This window comes from Mus caroli, unplaced genomic scaffold (genome assembly GCF_978045245.1).
Source record: "Mus caroli unplaced genomic scaffold, Mus_caroli_1 scaffold_5, whole genome shotgun sequence".
Lineage (NCBI taxonomy): Eukaryota > Metazoa > Chordata > Mammalia > Rodentia > Muridae > Mus > Mus caroli.
Window position 1 is genome coordinate 22,221,287 of NW_028227260.1, and position 7,726 is coordinate 22,229,012.

At 39.7% G+C, this 7,726-nt stretch overlaps 1 pseudogene; it reads left to right on the top strand.

The window, feature by feature from the left end:
* The first annotated feature begins 7,280 nt into the window (after nucleotides 1–7,280).
* LOC115030240 (small nucleolar RNA U3) lies at nucleotides 7,281–7,357 on the top strand (annotated as a pseudogene).
* The last annotated feature ends 369 nt before the right edge of the window (nucleotides 7,358–7,726 follow it).

The following is a 7,726-nucleotide window of genomic DNA, read 5'->3' on the forward strand; positions in this document are numbered from 1 at the left end:
GTGAATAAGAATGTAAGGGTTGAGGTTTACTAGTGATGTGTTTTGTGTGTCAAGTTGAAAAGTGGTCAATTGTACTGGCTACTTTTGTGTCAAATTGACACATCTGGAGTTATCACAGAGAAAGAAGCTTCAGTTGAGGAAATGCCTCCATGAGATACAACTGTAAGGCATTTTTTCAATTAGTGATCAAGGGGGAAAGGCCCCTTGTGGGTGGGACCATCTCTTGGCTGGTAGTCATGGTTCTATAATAGAGTAGGCTGAGCAAGCCAGGAGAAGCAAGCCAGTAAAGAACATCCCTCCATGGCCTCTGCATCAGCTCCTGCTCTCTGACCTGCTTAAGTTCCAGTCCTGACTTCTTTTGGTGATGAACATCAGCATGGAAGTGTAAGCCGAATAAACCCTTTCCTCCCCAACTTGCTTCTTGGTCATGATGTTTGTGCAGGAATAGAAACCCTGATTAAGACACATCCTATCAGACCACCATGGACTAAGGCTGATCTTCAATAACAACAGAAATAATGGAAAGCCAACATTCACGTGGAAAATGAACAACACTCTTCTCAATGATACCTTGGTCAAGGAAGGAATAAAGAAAGAAATTAAAGACTTTTTAGGGTTTAATGAAAATCAAGCCACAACATACCCAAACTTATGGGACGCAATGAAAGCATTCTAAGAGGGAAACACATAGCTCTGAGTGCCTCCAAAAAGAAACTAGAGAGAGCACACATAAGCAGCTTGACAACACACCTAAAAGATCTAGAAAAAAAAAAGAAGGAAATTCACCCACGAGGAGTAGACGGCAGGAAATATTCAAATGCAGGGGCGAAATCAACGAAAGAGGAAACAAGAAGAACAATTCAAAGAATCAACCAAACGAGGAGCTGGTTCTTTGAGAAAATCAACAAGATAGATAAACCTTTAGCTAGACTCACTAGAGGGTACAGGGACAGCATCCTAATTAACAAAATCAGAAATAAAAAGGGTGACATAACAACAGATACGGAAGAAATCCAAAACACCATCAGATCCTTCTACAAAAGGCTATACTCAACAAAACTGGAAAACCAGGATGAAATGGACAAATTTCTAGACAGATACCAGGTACCAAAGTTAAATCAGGATCAAGTGAACGATCTAAACAGTCCCATATCCACTACAGAAATAGAAGCAGTCATTAATAGTCTCCCAGCCAAAAAAAAAAGCCCAGGACCCGATGGGTTTAGTGCAGAGTTCTATCAGACCTTCAAATAAGATCTAATTCCATTTCTGCACAAACTATGCCACAAAATAGACATAGAAGGTACTCTACCTAACGCATTCTATGAAGCCTCAATTACTCTGATACCTAAACCACAGAAAGATCCAACAAAGATAGAGAACTTCACACCAATTTCCCTTATGAATATCGATGCAAAAATACTCAATAAAAATTCTCGCTTACCGAATCCAAGAACACATTAAAACAATCATCCATCCTGTCCAAGTAGGTTTTATTCCAGGGATGCAGTGATGGTTTAATATACAGAAATCCATCAACGTAATCCATTATATAAACAAACTCAAAGACAAAAACCACATGATTATCTCCTTAGACACTGAAAAAGCATTCCACAAGATCGAACACCCATTCATGATAAAAATCTTGGAAAGATCAGGAATTCAAGGCCCATACTTAACATGATAAAAGCAATCTACAGCAAACCAGTAGCCAACATCAAAGTAAATGGTGAGAAGCTGGAAGCAATCCCACTAAAATCAGGGACTAGACAAGGCTGCCCACTGTCTCCCTACCTATTCAACATTGTACTGGAAGTCCTAGCCAGAACAATTCACCCAAGAGGAGTAGACCGCAGGAAATAATCAAACTCGGGCGAAATCAACCAAGTGGAAAGAAGAAGAACTATTCTCCCTACCTATTCAACATTGTACTTGAAGTCCTAGCCAGAGCAATTGGACAACAAAAGGAGATCAAGGGGATACAACTTGGAAAGGAAGAAGTCAAAATATCACTTTGTGCAGATGATATGATAGTATATATAAGTGACCCTAAAAATTCCACCAGAGAACTCCTAAACCTGATAAAGAGCTTCGGTGAAGTGGCTGGATATAAAATTAACTCAAACAAGTCAATTGCCTTTCTCTACACAAAGGATTAACAGGCTGAGGAAGACATTAGGGAAACAACACCCTTCTCAATAGTCACAAATAATATAAAATACCTTGGCATGACTCTAACTAAGGAAGTGAAAGATCTGTATGATAAGAACTTCAAGTCTCTGAAGAAAGAAATTATAGAAGATCTCAGAAGATGGAAAGATCTCCCATGCTCATGGGTTTGATGGATCAATATAGTAAAAGTGGCTATCTTGCCAAAAGCAATCTACACATTCAATGCAGTCCCCATCAAAATTCCAATTCAATTCTTCAACGAATTAGAAAGGGCAATCGGCAGATTCATCTGGAATAACAAAAAACCTAGGATAGATAAAACTCTTCTCAAGGATAAAAGAACCTCTGGTGGAATCTCCATGCCTGACCTAAAGCTGTACTACAGAGCAATTGTGATAAAAACTGCATGGTACTGGTATAGTGACAGACAAGTAGACCAATGGAATAGAATTGAAGACCCAGAAATGAATTCATACACCTATGTTCACTTGATCTTCGACAAAGGTGCTAAAACCATCCAGTGGAAGAAAGACAGCATTTTCAACAAATGATGCTGGCACAACTTGTGGTTATCATGTAGAAGAATGCAAATCGATCCATGCCTATCTCCTTGAACTAAGGTCAAATCTAAGTGGATTAAAGAACCATAACACCAGAGACACTGAAACTTATAGAGGAGAAAGTGGCTAAAAGCCTCAACGATATGGTTACAGGGGAAAAATTCCTGAATAGAACCACAATGGCTTGTGTTGGAAGATTGATAATTGACAAATGGGACCTCATGAAACTGCAAAGCTTCTGCAAGGCAAAAGACACCAATAAGACAAAAAGGCCACCAAGAGATTGGGAAAGCATCTTTACCTATCTTAAATCAGATAGGGGACTAATATCCAATATATATAAGAACTCAAGAAGGGCACAAGGAAAGCATTCTAATTATCAAAATCAGAAATGAAAACAGAGACATAACAACAGATCCTGAAGAAATCCAAAACACCATAAGATCCTTCTACAAAAGGCTATACTCAACAAAACTGGAGAACCTGGATGAAATGAACAAGTTTCTAGACAGATACCAGGTACCAAAGTTAAATCAAGATCAGGTTAACTATCTAAACAGTCCTATATCTTCTAAAGAAATAGAAGCAGTCATTAATAGTCTCCCAACCAAAAAAAGCCGAGGACCAGATGGGTTTCATGCAGAGTTCTATCAGTCCTTCAAAGAAGATTTAATCCCAGTTCTTCACACAATATTCCAAAAATAGAAGTAGAAGGTACTAAATCAACTCATTCTATGAAGCCACAATTATTCTGATACCTAAACCACAAAAAGATCCAACAAAGATAGAGAACTTCAGACCAATTTCCCTTATGAATATCGATGAAAAAATCCTCAATAAAGTTCTGAAAGCTAACCGAATCCAAGAACACATCAAAACAATCATCCATCCTGACCAAGTAGGTTTCATCCCAGGGATGCAGTCGTGGTTCAATATCTGGAAATCCATCAACGTAATCCAGTATATAAACAAACTCAAAGACAAAAACCACATGATCATCTCCTTAGATGCAGAAAAAGCATTTAACAAAATCCAATACCCATTCAGGATAAAAGTCTTGGAAAGATCAGGAATTCAAGGCCCATACCTAAACAGGATAAAAGCAATCTACAGCCAAACAGGAGCCAACATCAACATAAATGGTGAGAAGCTGGAAGCAATCCCACTAAAATCAGGGACTAGATAAGGCTGCCCAATTTCTCCCTACCTATTCAACATAGTACTTGAAGTCCTAGCCAGAGCAATTCGACAACAAAAGGAGATCAAGTGGATACAAATTGGAAAAGATGAAGTCACAATATCACTTTTTGCAGATGATATGTTAGTATATATAAGTGACCCTAAAAATTCCCAGTATATATAAAAGACCCAGAAATAAACCCACACACCTATGGTCACTTGATCTTTGACAAGGGAGCAAAGACAATCCAGGGGAAAAAAAACCAGCATCTTCAACAAATGGTGCTGGCCCAACTGGAGGTAGAAGAATGTAGAAGAATGCAAATTGATCCATTCCTATCTCCTTGTACTAAGGTCAAATCTAAGTGGATTAAGGAACTCCACATAAAGCCTGAGACACTGAAAGTTATTGAGGAGAAAGTAGGGAAAAGCCTTGAAGATATAGTTACAGGGTAAAAATTCCTGAATAGAGCAGCAATGGCTTGTGCTGTAAGATCAAGAATTGACAAATGGGACCTAATAAAACTGCAAAGCTTCTGCAAAGCAAAAGACACCATTAATAAGACAAAAGGCCACCAACATATTGGGAAAGGATCTTTACCTATCCTAAATCAGATAGGGGACTAATATCCAGTATATATAAAGAACTCAACAAGGTGGACTCCAGAAAATCAAGTAACCCCGTTAAAAAATGGGGCTCCTAGTTAAACAAAGAATTCTCACCTGAGGAATACAGAATGGCTGAGAAGCACCTGAAAATATGTTCAGCATCCTTAATCATCAGAGAAATGCAAATCAAAACAACCCTGAGATTCCACCTCACACCAGTCAGAATGGCTAAGATCAAAACTTCAGGTGACAGCAGATGCTGGCGAGGATGTGGAGAAAGAGGAACACTCCTCCATTGTTGGTGGGATTGCAAGCTTGTACAACCACTCTGGAAATCAGTCTGGCCGTTCCTCAGAAAACTGAATATAGTACTACCGGAGGATCCTGCAATACCTCTCCTGGGCATATATCCAGAAGATGTTCCAACCAGTAAGAAGGACACATGCTCCACTATGTACATAGCAGCCTTATTTATAATTGCCAGAAGCTGGAAAGAACCCAGATGCCCCTCAACAGAGGAATGGATACAGAAAATGTGGTACATTTACACAATGGAGTACTACTCAGCTATTAAAAAGAATGAATTTATGAAATTCCTAGGCAAATGGATGGACCTGGAGGGTATCATCCTGAGTGAGGTAACCCAATCGCAAAGGAACTCACACAATATGTACTCACTGATAAGTTGATATTAGCCCAGAAACTTAGGATACCCAAGATATAAGATATAATTTTCTAAACGCATGAAACTGAAGAAGAACAAAGATCAAAGTGTTGACACTTTTCCCCTTCTTAGAATTGGGAACAAAACACCCATGGAAGGAGTTACAGAGACAAAGTTTGGAGCTGTGTCAAAAGGGCGGACCATCTAGAGCCTGCCATATCCAGGGTTCCATCCCATAATCAGCTTCCAAACGCTGACACCATTGCATATACTAGCAAGATTTTGCTGAAAGAACCCAGATATACCTGTCTCTTGTGAGACTATGCCACGACCTAGCAAACACAGAAGTGGATGCTCACAGTCAGCTATTGGATGGAACTCAGGGCCCCCAATGAAAGAGCTAGAGAAAGTACCCAAGGAGCTAAAGGGATCTGCAACCCTATAGGTAGAACAACATTATGAACTAACCAGTACCCTGGAGCTCTTGACTCTAGCTGCATATGTATCAAAAGATGTCCTAGTAGGCCATCACTGGAAAGAGAGTCCCATTGGACTTTTAAACTTTATATGCCCCAGTACAGGGGAACGCCAGGGCCAAAAAGTGGGAGTGGTTGGGTAGGGGAGTAGGTGGGAGGGTATGGGTGACTTTTTGGATAGAATTGGAAATGTAAATGAGGAAAATACCTAATAAAAAGTATTAAAAAAAAAAAGAAGGTGGAACAATATACCTAATGGGAGGAGTTACAGAGACAAAGTGTGTAGCTCTTGGAAAGGCCATCCAGAGACTGCCCCACCTGGGGATTCATCCCAAACACAGTTACCAAACCCAGACACTATTGCAGGATACCAAGAAGTGCTTGCTGATATAGCTGTCTCCTGAGAGGATCTGCCAGTGCCTGACAAATACAGAGGGGGATGCTCACAGCCAACCATGGAATTGAGCATAGGTTCCCCAATGGAGGAGCTAGATAAAGTACTGAAGGAGTTGAATGGGGTTGCAGCCCCATAGGAGGAACAACAATATGAACCACTGAGATCCTCCAGAGCTCCCAGAGACTAAACCACCTTAGGGAAGAGTACACATGGACGGAACCACGGCTCTAGCTGCATATGTAGCAGAGGATGGCCTTGTTGGACATCAATGGTAGGTCCTTGGTCCTGTGAAGTCTCAATGCCCCAGTGTAGGTTAATTGCAGGGCAGGTAAGTGGGAGTGGGTGGATGGTGGGAGAATACTATCATAGAAGCAGGGAAGGGTGGATGGGATAGGGTTTTGGGGGGATGACTGGGAATGGGGACATTTAAAATGTAAATAAAGAAAAAGTCCAGTAAGAATTTAAGAAATAAATAAAATTCATATGTTATACATGTGCATATTTAAACATATGTATGTATGTAGTTTCAATGAAGTTTTACAATTCTAAGTGCAAGTTCTAGGCATAAGGATCATAAACTACCTAACATAAACCCTGTGCTAAGTATGGGAAACCTCCTCTTCAATTGTTAGACACAGGAATAGAAGAGACTCCCAAAATAATTTAGGCTACTGCTGTTTCCCTGTTTGCTTCACATAATTTGAAGGCAAGATCCTACAGCTAACGATAGCACACACTTTGGATAGTGGATTTGGATAAACTGCTGTAAGATATACTTGTTGGGCTTAGACATAAATCACTTGCCTAATGTGTACAGGCTCTATCAGAATTTGCAGAACAACAACATACAAACTCACACACATACAAACATGCACACTCTCTCACACAGATACATACACTCACATACATACAAACACATACAGAAGGGGAGATAATTTGTCTGATAAAGCCTTTAGGACTCCTAAGGAAGGAGATAAAGGAAAGAAACAGGTTGATTACCATTAGTTATATCCTATCATATCAATTTCACATAATTTGTTGGTATATTTTCTTGCTTACTAGCTTGGAAGATGCAAAAGGAGTAGCTACTCTGAGTAGTGTATTGGCCTAGTAGGAAAGGCCAGAAACTGGGAAACAATCTTAGGCCATCACATATGCATGTGAGTGGATATCATGAGCCACAAAATTGTTCCAATACACTCCTGAATTGGAACAGTGTCTGAAAGACTATCCTTTCAGGGATCATTTCTATAGTTTGTTACTAGAGAAGTTTCTTCTACTGTGTCGAACAGTGGCTGAATTGGGAAAATACATATTTAGTTATTAAGACAGAGAAATTCTTATACATTTCTATATCATTCTAAACATTGTACAAACATTGATAAAGTACTGATTTTGTTTCTACCTGTCAATTTCTGGTTCAGATCCTGGTGGTGATGCATCCTTTGGTCCATTTCTTCCTCTTGAACCATGGTATGTTTCTCCTTCATGAAGCATCTGTGACTGAATGCTACTAGATCTCAGTGAGGTGTCATAATGATCTCTCTGTGACCGGATGTTATGAGCTCTCCATAAATGATTATTATGACCTCTCCGTGACTGGTTGTCATGACCTCTCTGTTACTGGTTATTCTGACCTCTATATCCAGGCATGGGACAATAGTGATTT